Source organism: Salvelinus sp. IW2-2015, linkage group LG25 (assembly GCF_002910315.2).
Source record: "Salvelinus sp. IW2-2015 linkage group LG25, ASM291031v2, whole genome shotgun sequence".
Taxonomy (NCBI): Eukaryota; Metazoa; Chordata; class Actinopteri; order Salmoniformes; family Salmonidae; genus Salvelinus; species Salvelinus sp. IW2-2015.
Genome location: NC_036865.1, coordinates 19207336 through 19220888, shown reverse-complemented (window position 1 = coordinate 19220888; position 13553 = coordinate 19207336). Strand labels below are relative to the sequence as shown.

Below are 13553 nucleotides of genomic sequence, written 5' to 3'. Positions count from 1 at the left end.
GAGAGCGAGTGAGAGAGACAGAGAGAGAGACAGAGAGAGAGAGATGACCAAAGAGATGAACGGTGTCAGGAGAGGAGATGTACAATTTACCAGAATGCTGCCCATCTGAAGCCAAGAGTAGAAACATGAAGTTCCCTGTATTAATCACACTGCCAAACACTCAACAGGACCAGAACCAGACAGTATTAATTACCAAAGAGTTAGGACTCAACATTTGCAAAGTGCTTCAAAGTATTTGGGCATCTCTGTCTGGGTGGCTTTTGGAATAAAACATGCTTTAATGGAATCAAGCGCTACAAAGTTTATGGCACTCAAGAAAACCCTTTTGATTTGATAAAAATCCCTTTACAGTCAATTGGCTTGTACATGTAATGTATCATCATTCATCACTTTAAGATCCAGCATTTATTGGCAGGTTTTCCCATGGATACTCTATTGGGATGAAGAAAATGACCCTCTAAAATGACTCAGTCAAGAGATGACACAGAGAAGATGGTATCGGAAGCCAATCTTCTGAAATAGATTCAACCCTTTCAAACAACTCTTTAAAGAACACTGGGGATTATTTATGTTTGAGGGCCAAACAAAATTTCCATTGTGTGTGTAAACTATGACAGCTCTTTTGTTTCCTTTGAGACAGTAAATTGATGGCCTGTCACAGACACTGAAGCCCTCTCTCAATGTTCCAATTGTCATTTTCTTCAAAGTAAAAGACAACGAGCAAGTAGGCCTACATTTGTGACAGGTGATAATAGATACACCCCATTTTTAGGTCAAAGTGACGTCTGTTAATCCTCTGGTAATGACCTTGCCATGTCATTCATGGTATTGTCTCAGATCAGCCACCTTGAAGTTGCATAATGCATGTACTATGAATAGTAGATCACAGGAGACTTTACGATAATCCTCATGAATGTACGCATACGTACATGTAAATTGGGAAAATATAAGATTACATATTTTAACATTCTGGTCAATAAAAGCGTGATGTCAGAAAAGGTGAATGTAGGCTACATATTAACATTCTAAGAACATTTAGAAAAGCTTTCATATTTCAGTAATGAAGTGGTTTCACAGGGAGGAATTTCTTGGTGCTACTTTTGCTGGAAGGTTAAAGGGATTTATGAATTTAAAGAAACCCCCCCCAAAAATCCACTACTAGAGACACAGATTACTTGGACACGGTCTTAAGCAGGAAGGGAACTGTGCGTTCTTGCATATGCAGTATAAGAAAATAAAAAAAGATAATGGAACTACTGAAATAGAGCACAGGAAACAAAACCTGGTTGCCCTGAAATAAAAAAAAGTTCAAATTCAATCTTGTACTGAAGACTGGGTAGAACAAATAGGTGGAGAGAGGGGTAAGTTGAGCCAAAGGGGTAAGTTGAGCTACCCTTGTTTCTAGATAACTATACACAAAACAAATAATTTGACCAAATATTTAGGACGAGATCATCATTTCATGGAGTCTGTGAAAGATGAAACCACATGGAAAAAGTGTTAAGCAAGTTAGGTCCAAAAAACAGACTTTCACCAGTGGTTTCATGATGCTTGTAACTAAACCAAAGTAGATTGTGAGCTAATATAGTCAAAATGTTTGCTTTGGGGTAAGTTGAGCCAATGGCCATGGGGTAAATCAAGCCAATGGCAAGTTGAGCAAATTTAAGTGTTTTCTTTCCAGGCGTAATGCAAGGCGTTATTGCTGGGATATGAGGTAACAACAGGGCCTATGTTGGAAGAGTTTTAAAAAAATACAATGTTTGTTAGGTGTTAAGCCTGTGTTAAAATATGCTTAGAATTATTAAAAGACAAATAAGAGATTGGGTTTGTGTTGAATTGTGTTTGGGAAATGAAGATTGACATGGTTTTAAAAAGGTAGTGGAAATATTTCATTCAACTGTCGTGTCTTTGGCTATGCCGGATAAGTGATATGACATGCTATTCTATAAGATTCTTTCTCTGTAATTAATATTACCTGATTGAGCTAATCATGTAAATGTAATTAACTAGAAATTCGGGGCACCATGAAAGAGTGTTTATAGAGCTGTTATCTTCCGAATAAACTCTGAAAGACCTAGTAATATTTTACATCAATAGCAGTCAATATTAATCGTCACCTTTTTTGAGTCTCATCTGAAAGTTGTAAATTCTTGGTTATCTTCACGAACCCTGGCTAACAATTTGAATCAGCAATACAAAATTGGGTTTAATTATTTATTTACTATATATCTAACTAATCACACAGAATTACATATACACAGAATTAATCATACCTTGATTACAAATTATGTCATAAAGGAAAACGTCCCTAGCGGACGGAACAGATATGACAGCTGGTTACACAAAGAAAAGGGGGCTGGGTTTGAGTGAAAGAGCGGGAAGACTGAAGAACAAAGGGAGAAGCGATGTCTCTATCGGGCCGTAGGCAGCTACTGTCGTAAATACAGAATCTTATGCATTCTAAATTACCGCCCATTTGGAAAAGGAAAATGCAATAAATATTTACTCTGAGCTGCGCTTCAATAGGTTGGTGGTAGATGGAAGGCCGTGTTTCCCAACAGAGTACTTTGTCCTTTGAAGAGTGTCTCTGGTGGTGAACGGGATACGCTGTAGTGTCGTCATTGTGTGGTAGATGGGATACTCTGTCCGTCCTTTCCTAGCCCACGTTTACAGCGGCCGCTGCTAACTCAACGGCTAGGAGGTATCACTTCTGTAGCGAATAAGAGTTCAAAGTTCATACCATTCGCAACCAAAGCTCACGCTGAGGTTGGCGTGCGTTCTGTGTTATTATCTGAATCCTTCTGAATCGAGACGTCATCCTAATGTACCCGAACAGAAGGTTACATTTTCGCCAAGGGCTTATATAGTGGAGGGAGAGAAGGGTGTGTTTCATAGTTTATAACCCATGTCTCTTCACAGGGGCGGGCCACTGATTGAGCAGAGCTCTAATCTTATGAAAACCCAATTCTCTCATTTGGAAGCTAAAATTACATTTAATCTTTTCACAAATAGTTTCATTTAAATTGCACAACAATTCCATGTGAATCTGATAACTATAATGTGTAGACTTTCCCAGATACAGTTTATGTCGTCCTGTCATCAGTCATAATGTCTCAGATGACAACCGAACTGAAATCATATTCATTAAGTACCAACGCATATTTTCAACTGGTTCTATTACCGAAATATGGTTCCTTTCCCTCCACTTGTTTGATGTTCCTAGACTCTCTATGTTTAACAAAGGCTATTCAAGAGTCCCTCAGTAGAGTCAGAGAGAGAGGGAAGGGAGAAAGGTATTTATGGGGGGGTCATAAACCTTACCCACAGGCCAATGTCATGACACAACATAGACATTTGTAGACGGCTTTACATACCCTGTCCCGCGGCTCAACTTAACCCAACTTATGCCAAGAGACCACTATTTTTTGGAAAAGCTATGTTTTCAAAACTGTCATGTTTACATGAATTCTGATTATTTCCAGAGATACATCCTGAAAAATATGTATATACAGTGCCTTCAGAAAGTATTAACACCCCTTGACTTTTTCCACATTTTGTTGTGTTACAGCCTGAATTTAAAATTGATTAAATTGAGATGTTGTGTCATTGGCCTACACAATACCCCATAATGTCAAAGTTGAATTATGTTTTTAGAAATGTTTAGAAATGTAATTAAAAATTAAAAGCTAAAATGTCTTTTGTCAATAAGTAGTTAACCCTTTTGTTATGGCAAGCCTAAATAAGTTCAGGAGTAAAAATGTGCTGAACAAATCACATAGTAAGTAACATCAATTCACTCTGTGTGAAATAATAGTGTTTAACATGATTTTTGAATGACTACCTCATCTCTGTACCTCACATATATTATTATCTGTAAGGTCCCTCACTCGAGCAGTGAATTTCAAACACAGATTCAATCACGAAACCTGGGAGGTTTTCCAGTGCCTTGCAAAGAAGGGCAGCTATTGGTAGATGGGTAAACGTTTTTAAAAAGCAGACACTTTGAGTATGGTGAAGTTATAAATTACACTTTGGATGGTGTATGAATACACCCAGTCATTACAAAGATACAGGCGTCCTTTCTAACTCAGTTGCCATAGAGGAAGGAAACCCTTCTGGGATTTCACCAGGAGGCCAATGGTGACTTTAAAACAGTTAGAGAGTTTAATGGCTGTGATAGAAGAAAACTGAGGATGGATCAACAACATCATTGTTACTCTGCAATACTCAATTAAATTAAAGAGTGAAAAGAAGAAAGCTCGTACAGAATATAAATATTCCAAAACATGCATTATGTTGCAATAAGAAACTAAAGTAAAACTGCAAAAAATGTGGCAAAGCTATTCACTTTTTATCCTGAATACAAAGTGTTATGTTTGGGGCAAATAGAACACAACACATCACTGAGTACCACTCTCCATATTTTCAAGGATGGTGGTTGGCTGCATCATGTAATGGGTATGCTTGTCAACTGCAAGGACTTGGATGTTTTGCAAGATAAAAAGAAACGGAATAGAGTTAAGCACAGGCAAAATCCTAGAAGAAAACCTGGTTCAGTCTGCTTTCCAACAGACACTGGGAGAAAATCATCTTTCAGCAGGATAATAACCTAAAACCCAATGCCAAATATACACTGGAGTTACTTACCAAGACGACATTGAATGTTCCTGAGTGGCCTAGTTACACTTTTGACTCAAATCGGCTTGAAAATCTATGGCAAGACTTGAAAATGGCAATCTAGCAATGATTAACTACCAACTTGACAGAGCTTCAAGAATTTTAAAAAGAATAGCTTGCAAATATTGTACAATCCAGGTGTGCAAAGCTCTTAGAGACTTACCCAGAAAACGTATTCACAGTTGTAAGGTGATTCAAAGGTGATTAAAAGGTGTATTGACTCAGGGGGTTGAATACTTATGTAAGGAAGATATATTTGTGTTTTCTTTTTTATATATATATATTTTTTTTTACAAATGTTAGAATTTTTCTTCCACTTCCACAAACAAAGTATTTTGTCTGGATAATTGACAAAAAATATGACAATGATATACATTTTAATCCCAAAGAAAAGGTGGAAAAAGTGAAGGGGTGTAAATACTTTCTGAAGGCACCGTATCTTTGTTAACAATAATACCATATTTCGCTTGATGGAGTGATGCTGAATGTATAAAATAGCTAGTTGAGCTAGTTGAGTATCTGGAGCATCAGCATTTGTGGGTTCGATTACAGGCTCAAAATGGCCAGAAACAAATAACTTTCTTCTGAAACTTATCAGTCTATTCTTGTTCTCAGAAATGAAGGCTATTCCATGCAAGAACTTGCCAAGAAACTGAAGATCTCGTTCAACACTGTGTACTACTCCCTTCACAGAACAGCGCAAACTGTCTCTAATCAGAATAGAAAGGGGAGTGGGAGGCCCCGGTGCACAACTGAGGAAGAGGACAAGTACATTAGAGAGTCTAGATACTCAACTAGTCTAAAGAAGGCCAGTTTTATTGCTCCTTTAATCAGCACAACAGTTTTCAGCTCTGCTAACATTTACATTTACGTCATTTAGCAGACGCTCTTATCCAGAGCGACTTACAAATTGGAAAGTTCATACATATTCATCCTGGTCCCCCCGTGGGGAATGAACCCACAACGCTGGCGTTGCAAGCGCCATGCTCTACCAACTGAGCCACACGGGACCAGCACGGGACCAACATAATTGCAAAAGGGTTTTCTTATTATCAATTAGCCTTTTAAAATGATAAACTTCGATTAGCTAACACAACATGCCATTGGAACACAGGAGCGATGGTTGCTGATAATGGGCCTCTATACGCCTATGTAGATATTTCAATAAAAATAAGCTGTTTCCAGCTACAATAGTCAATTACAACATGAACAATGTCTACACTGTATTTTTGATCAATTTGATGTTATTTTAATGGACAAAAAATGTGATTTTCATTCAAAAACAAGGACATTTCTAAGTGTCCCCAAACTTTTGAACGGTAGTGTAGATAAGTATTCAGACCCTTTGCCATGAGACTCGAAATTGAGCTCAGGTGCACGCTGTTTCCATTGATCACCGTTGAGATGTTTCTAGAACTTGATTGGAGTCCACCTGTGGTAAATTCAATTGATTGGACATGATTTGGAAAGGCACACACCTGTCTATTCAAGGTCCCACAGTTGACAGTGCATGTCAGAGAAAAAACCAAGCCATGAGGTCTAAGGAATTGTCCGTAGAGGTCCGAGACAGGATTGTGTCGAGGAACAGATCTGGGGAAGGATACCAAAAAATGTCTGAACACAGTGACGTCCTTCATTCTTAAATGGAAGAAGTTTGGAACCTCCAAGACTCTTCCTACAGCAGGCCAACCGGCCAAACTGAGCAATGGGGGAAGAAGGGCCTTGGTCAGGGAGGTGACCAAGAACCCGACAGTCACTCTGACATAGCTCCAGAGTTCCTCTGTGGAGGTGGGAGAACCTTCCAGAAGGACAACCATCTCTGCACCACTCCACCAATCAGGCCTTTATGGTAGAGTGGCCAGTCGGAAGCAACTCCTCAGTATAAGGTACATGACAGCCTGCTTGGAGTTGCCAAAAGGCACCTAAAGGACTCTCAGACCATGAGAAACAAGATCCTCTGGTCTGATGAAACCAAGATTGAACTCTTCGGCCTGAATGCCAAGAGTCACATCTGGAGGAAAACTGGCATCATCCCTACAGTGAAGCATGGTGGTGGCAGCATCATGCTGTGGGGATGTTTTTCAGCAGGAGGGACTGGGACACTAGTCAGGATCGAAGGACAGATGAACAGAGCAAAGTACAGAGAGATCCTTGATGAAAACCTGCTCCAGAGCGCTCAGGACCTCGACCCTAAGCACACAGCCAAGACAACTACCCTAAGCACACAGCCAAGACAACGCAGGAGTGGCTTCGGGACAAGTCTCTGAATGTCCTTGAGTGGCCCAGCCAAAGCCCGGACTTGAACCCAATCAAACATCGCTGGAGAGACCTGAAAATAGCTGTGCAGCGACGCTCCCCATGCAACCTGAGAGAGCTTGAGAGAATCTGCAGAGAAAAATTGGAGAAACTCTCCAAATACATGTGCCAAGCTTGTAGCGTCATACCCAAGAAGACTCAAGGCTGTAAATGCTGCCAATTGTTTTTCAACAAAGTACTGAGCAAAGGGTCTGAATACTTAAATGTGATATTTCCCTTTTTTTATTTTTAATACATTTGCAAAAATGTAAAAAATAAGTTATTTGTTTTGCCATTATAGGGTATGGTGTGTAGATTGATGAGGGAAAAAAACTATTTAATCTATTTTAGAATAAGGCTGTAACGTAACAAAATGTGGAAAAAGTCAAGGGGTCTAAGTACTTTCCGAATGCACTGTAGTACGACGATAAGTTTTCATTCGTGAGGAACATAATAAATCATGGCTGTAGGGCTAATATAGTATTTTTGAAATCCCCATTTGATTGGGCAGATGCACTGAATAACTGAAGGGAAATGATAGCGCCACTATCTGTCTTTTTAAAAGGTCCCAGATTGAGTTATTCAGAACATAGCAGCTCCACTGACTAGGGGATTGACAGAATGTGTCTTCACCCACTTCTGTATACCTGCCCGTTCCCTTATCCACGCCTCAAGACTGACATGGAATTCAGATCACTTTGCCTTGCCAGCTACTTTGTCTGGTGACAACAGCCCTGGGGCCTTTACAAGTAGCCAATTAAAAAGTAATCAAGGGTAGAGTCACACTGTGGGCTTACTCCTCTATACCCTTCATCTCTCATTGTCATGTTCTGCCCACCTCTACCCATTGTTCTTAATTAATGGCAGTCATGCTATGCAGATGTAGGATCTTAATTTGATCACCCTGGAGAACTTTCATGCAATGCAGGACATTTAGAACGTTATAGTGTATTTGAGGTTTAAAAAGTTTTCTGAAGTTTGTAATTTCCACATTAAAATTTCAGACTTGATTTTCCCATATGAAAAATGTATCAACCCTTACAAAAATGTCCATGAATTATAGTCCACATAATAATTCACATGTCTAGTTGCTGCAGGAAAATGTTTCCTGATGTAGCAAACTGGCTCAAATTCTACACCTATAGATCATGACAGAGTCCATAGATGCCCTGAAGGGAAGAGAGACAGGGACGCTTGGAATACAACAGTATGGCTAAGTTGTAATTTGTGCCTCCATAAGAACTAATGCCACCTTTAGATTTTACCAAAAGGATGGCAACATTCCTTGAGTACTTTTGCAGTCTTGTCATGCATGAAAAAATACCCCTCCTGGGCTACAAGGATGGATCATAATAAGTGTTCCTTTAAGGAGGAGGGGATGTTTTTTAGGATATAAACAGACAATGCCTGCAATTTTAACAGTAACTCATAATGCAGTACACAGCAAAGCACTGAGTCCATAACAATCATTAAAAAATAGGTTTACAAAAATCTGTGTTCTGATCGACAGACATGTCTACAGCCTTGTGGCTTTGTTGTTCCCCAATAATCTGCCCTGTCACTCATCATTGCATACTTAATTGGTGTATAAAAAATAATCACATTGGAAAACATCATTGAACCTGTCACGCCCTGGCCTTAGTACTCTTTGTTTTCTTTATTATTTTAGTTAGGTCAGGGTGTGACATGGGGAATGTATGTGTTTTTGTATTGTCTAGGGGTTTTGTATGGTAAATGGGTCAGTGTCTTGTCTAGGTGTTTGTATGTCTATGGCTGCCTAGATTGGTTCTCAATTAGAGGCAGCTGTGGTTCATTGTCTCTGATTGAGAGCCATATTTAAGGCAGTCATAGGCATTGGGGTTTTGTGGGTAATTGTCTATGTTGAACGTTTGTTGCTTGTCTATGCACTTACGTCGTTAGCTTCACGTTTGTTGTTTTGTTTAGTTTGTATTCAGTGTTCGTTTCGTGTTTTTTCCCTTCTCTGAATAAAAGAGAATGTATTTTGCACACGCTGCGCCTTGGTCCTCTCTCTCACCCATAGACGATCGTGACAGAACCTAAATCTACTGTAGGTAGCATAGTAAATATTTAAGAGTTGCAAATGAACGTGGTTCAAGACTGCATCTGAATACCAAAAAGCACACACGTACAGACCCGTGACCAACAACTCAGCAAAGAACACAACAGTTTTAAAATAATCATGACTAGTTTATTCTGTTTGTATGAAAAACGACGGTATAAAACAGCTTTAACAGATTCCAGAACCAGATCAAAACAAAGTCACCTAACCTAACCTTCATCATTTATAATATGCAAGACCCATTTTAATGATGTCTCAGCGGTTCCAATTATCTCAACACTGAGTCCTCATATTAACCTTTCATACAGCCCCTGTTTGTCCCCAACCTTATTATCGGGTATGAGACCCGGTTTCTACTGTTTACTACAGACTTAAATTAAGAATATAACATGGGTTGACATGAAATACTATATCCAGACATGAATACCAAGCCGCTGAGTTACTGTATAAGTAACTTTCCCCAAGAGCTGTTAGTAACTGTCCAGTGAAAATCTAACGGTTAAATGTTAATATTCTGTTAACTCATACCCAAATAATATTGTTGGCTCGTCCTATACTCGTATTTGTGGCCAGAGCATAAATTGGCGAAAAACACTTCAAAACCCCCACCCAAAACTTGTATCTCAAACAGACCGTTTAAAAAATGCTTGCTATTTCCTCATAGAATATGAATATAGAATATGTTGTCATGTTGGCTCATTGGCTGAGCTGATCAAAATGCATGAATATTTTTATTGACCAGTATATGTCCACACCTGTCAGGACTTCTAGGAGTAGTGGGTTTGGAGTCAGGCGCAGAGAGCAGAGGGTTAGGACAATCGTATTTATTCCGGTACAGAAACGGTCACGCCAAAAACACCAGGCGCATACAAACTGACCGGCCCAAAAACAGGACCCAAACAGTCCGGAGAAAATAAGATACAAATGCACATCCACAAACTAACAGAGGAACAAGCCCGCACAAAAGCAGGCGGGCATAACCGGCTTAAATAGCCCTAACCAAAACCCAAACAAGAAACAGGTGTAACCAATAAGACAAAACCAACAGAAAAGGAAAAGGGGATCGGTGGCAGCTAGTAGACCGGTGACGATGACCGCCGAGTGCCGCCCGAATAGGAAGAGGAGCCACCTTCAGTTCGAGTCGTGACAACACCATTCTGTTGTTGGGATATGCCCACACCATTCTAACACAGAAAAGCTGCTTTTTAAAATACTTGAAATACCATTTTTTGGAAGGAAAACTATTTCACTCATATTGTAATTAATTGTAGGTCATATTTCATAGAAATATGGAAACAGTTACTTTAATAGGAGACACCGCTGAGATCCAAACAATGAGTGGACCCCAGGCATTATTCTGGACAAGTAATTATATGTACAAAAATGAAATGACAAAAACTGTTTAATTACATCACTTGCTGAATATTGCTACCTCAGTTTCACAAACGGATGTTGACACAGTTCTATCGGATTTATAACCAGGCAGATTTGAGAGCCCATGTATACCCCAGCAGAGCTTGAAACAATTATTTTGGCCTGACGTAAGGCCTGTTCTATCGATCATGAAGTCAATCTTGTTTAGCGTACAGAACATTGCCTCGAATAGTCAATCTGGCCCTGCAGGCCTCTGTTGAAATACAATTGAAACTCATCTCTGCCAATATGGATGGAAAAGTGTTCATATAAAACTGAATGGCCCTCCTCTTTTTATTTTCATTGAACTGACAGACGTCCATCATTAATTTAGGCCACCATTTGAGTGGTTAGGTAGGCACAAAATATTTGGGAGTAGATTGCCAATGCCAATCAAGTCCGAATGATATTGTGTGGTAGGGAATTGCACTTATATCAACCCATATGTCAGTATATTAACTACACAAATCTGAGCCAATGCATAATCATAAATAAACTAAATCCAGAGGCTATTTTGAAAAACACCAGTTGATTGAACAATGTTGAACATGAGTCACGTAACTAGCCTTTCTACGTAGGTCGCAATCCTTAAAAATGGTCACATGGTCTGGAATCTCTCCATTCTTCATTAATTGATTTCTGAGTGGAGCAAGTGAAAAGTACAATCACACTTACAGACATGTACAGCCCCTCCCCCCCACATACGCACACCCACAAGCATGAACACACATATACAAATGTTCACACACATGCACTTTCACGCTCAATCCCACATTGACCCAGTGTGAGAAACAATAAACAGTCCACATTAATGCATCTGATCACCGATCAATATCCATCACCACATGCCCCTTGTCTGACACACAGTAGGGGTGTGTATCCCCTTCGTCTGACACACTCACACACAACAGGGGGGTCTGTATGTCATAAAGGCCTATTCTCCAGATGGAGGCAATCTCAAATTGATGATGATGTGTACTTTTAGTCATTCTACAAAAGGGAATGAAACGGTGGCCCCATCATTGAGACTGGCCTTAATTAAGAAATAAAGATTTTGCCCAGGCATGTTTCTCACCCAGATGAAAACACAATTTCTACTGGGTCCAGCCAATCAATACTGCAAGTTTAAAGCAAGAGACGTTTAGGCCCAGTCAGCTGACTGCCATTTCAGAGGGGGCCGGCAGAAAACAACGACAAAAACATTAAAAGGATTCTTGATTCAGCTGAAGACAGCTCTCCTCAATTGGGGCATAAAGACTTTCTACGATTACCATTATATACAGTTAGGTCTTTATGAGAAAGCAAGTAGACAGTGACAGGCAGGGGGAAGGAGCATGTGTCTCTTATCTGTCCACAGAACTGTGAAGGATTCAGTTTACTCACCAAAAAGTTTGGGAAGGTGAAGTGGCTGGAAGTCACCTTTCAGTGGAGTGCATTTCAGCGTCTATGACGTCCATTTCAGTATCTGTGCCGTCCACTTGTGAGTGCTTATCCTCCGACTGTTCATTGGTGTCTGGAGGAGAGGGAGAGGGAGGGGGGGGGGGGGGGCAGGAGGGAGAGGGAGGGGAGGAAAGCAGAAAGAGAGCAACGAGCAGAGGAGGAGGAGCGAGAGAGAGAGATGAAATTGAAGCCTGGATCAGTCCTTGTTGTAACTACTGTACACTCTTAGAAAAAAATAGGCTATATAGAACCTAAAAGGGTTATTTATCCCATTAACAATACACCTCATGAACTGAACACAGAACCTTGGAATACTGTGTTGAAATACAATAACAAAAGTCCCTAGTAAAGGACTGGACCTACAGAAAAATGTCTCTCTGTCACCTTTAGAAGGCAAAAAAGTTCACACTCATCTTTGATGCCTTTCAGATATGTGCTGGAATTGATTTGCCGTTAAAGCTGAGATACAGGCTCAGTATTCTCTGGGTCACTACGTAAATCAGCTCTCAGAAGACTCAATTCATCTGATTACATCACGCCTATCTGTATTTGTATTTATTATGGATTCCCATAAACTGCTGCCAAGGAAGCAAAATTAAGGTAGTTATACAATTTTAAAAACATTACAATACATTCACAACAGATTTCACAACACATTAAGTGTGTGCCCTCAGGCCACAACTCTACTACCACATATCTACAACACAAAATCCATGTGTACATGTGTGTATAGTGCGTATGTTATTATGTGTGTATATGTATCGTGTGTCTGTGCCTGGGTTTGTGTCTCTGTTCCATAAGTTATATTTGTATCCGTTTTTTAAATCTAATATTACTGCTTGCATGAGTTACTCGATGTGGAATAGAGTTCCATGTAGTCATGGCTCTATGTAGTAATGTGTGCCAAAGTCTGTTCTGGACTTGGGGACTGTGAAGAGACCTCTGGTGGCATGTCTTGTGGGGTATGAATGGGTGTCCAAGCTGTGTGCTAGTAGTTCAAAAAGACAGCTTGGTACATTCAACATGTCAACACTTCTCGCAAATACAAGTAGTGATGAAGTCAATCTCTCCTCCACTTTGAGACAGCAGAGATTGACATGCAAATTATTAATGTTAGCTCTCTGAGTATATCCAAGGGCCCGCCGTGCTGCCCTGTTCTGAGCCAATTGCAATTTTCCTAAGTCCCTCTTTGTGGCATCTGACCACACAACTGAATAGTAGTCCAGGCGTGACAAAACTAGGGCCTGTAGGACCTGCCTTGTTGATACTGGTGATAAGGCAGAGAAGCGCTATATTATGGACAGACTTCTCCCCATCTTAGCTACTGTTGTATCAATATGTTTTGACCATGACAGTTTACAATCCAGGATTACTCCAAGCAATAATTTCCACATTATTCATTACAAGAGTTAGTTGAGGTTTAGGGTTTAGTGAATGATTTGTCCCAAATACAATGCTTTTAGCTTTAGAAATATTTACATTTACATTACATTTAAGTCATTTAGCAGACGCTCTTATCCAGAGCGACTTACAAATTGGTGCATTCACCTTATGATATCCAGTGGAACAACCACTTTACAATAGTGCATCTAACTCTTTAAGGGGGGGGGTTAGAAGGATTACTTTATCCTATCCTAGGTATTCCTTA

The 13553-nt window shown here is 39.9% G+C and overlaps 1 protein-coding gene across 2 annotated transcripts in view; it reads right to left on the bottom strand.

Annotated features, from left to right (window-relative positions):
* The window catches only part of LOC111952068 (muscarinic acetylcholine receptor M3), a 115659-nt gene that overhangs the window by 53685 nt on the left and 48421 nt on the right, over window positions 1-13553 (bottom strand). For both annotated transcript variants that reach the window (XM_023970529.2, XM_070434972.1), the window contains exon 2: window positions 11849-11978. The gene's annotated coding sequence lies outside the window, so the exon portion shown is untranslated. The remainder of the gene's footprint in view (window positions 1-11848; window positions 11979-13553) is intronic.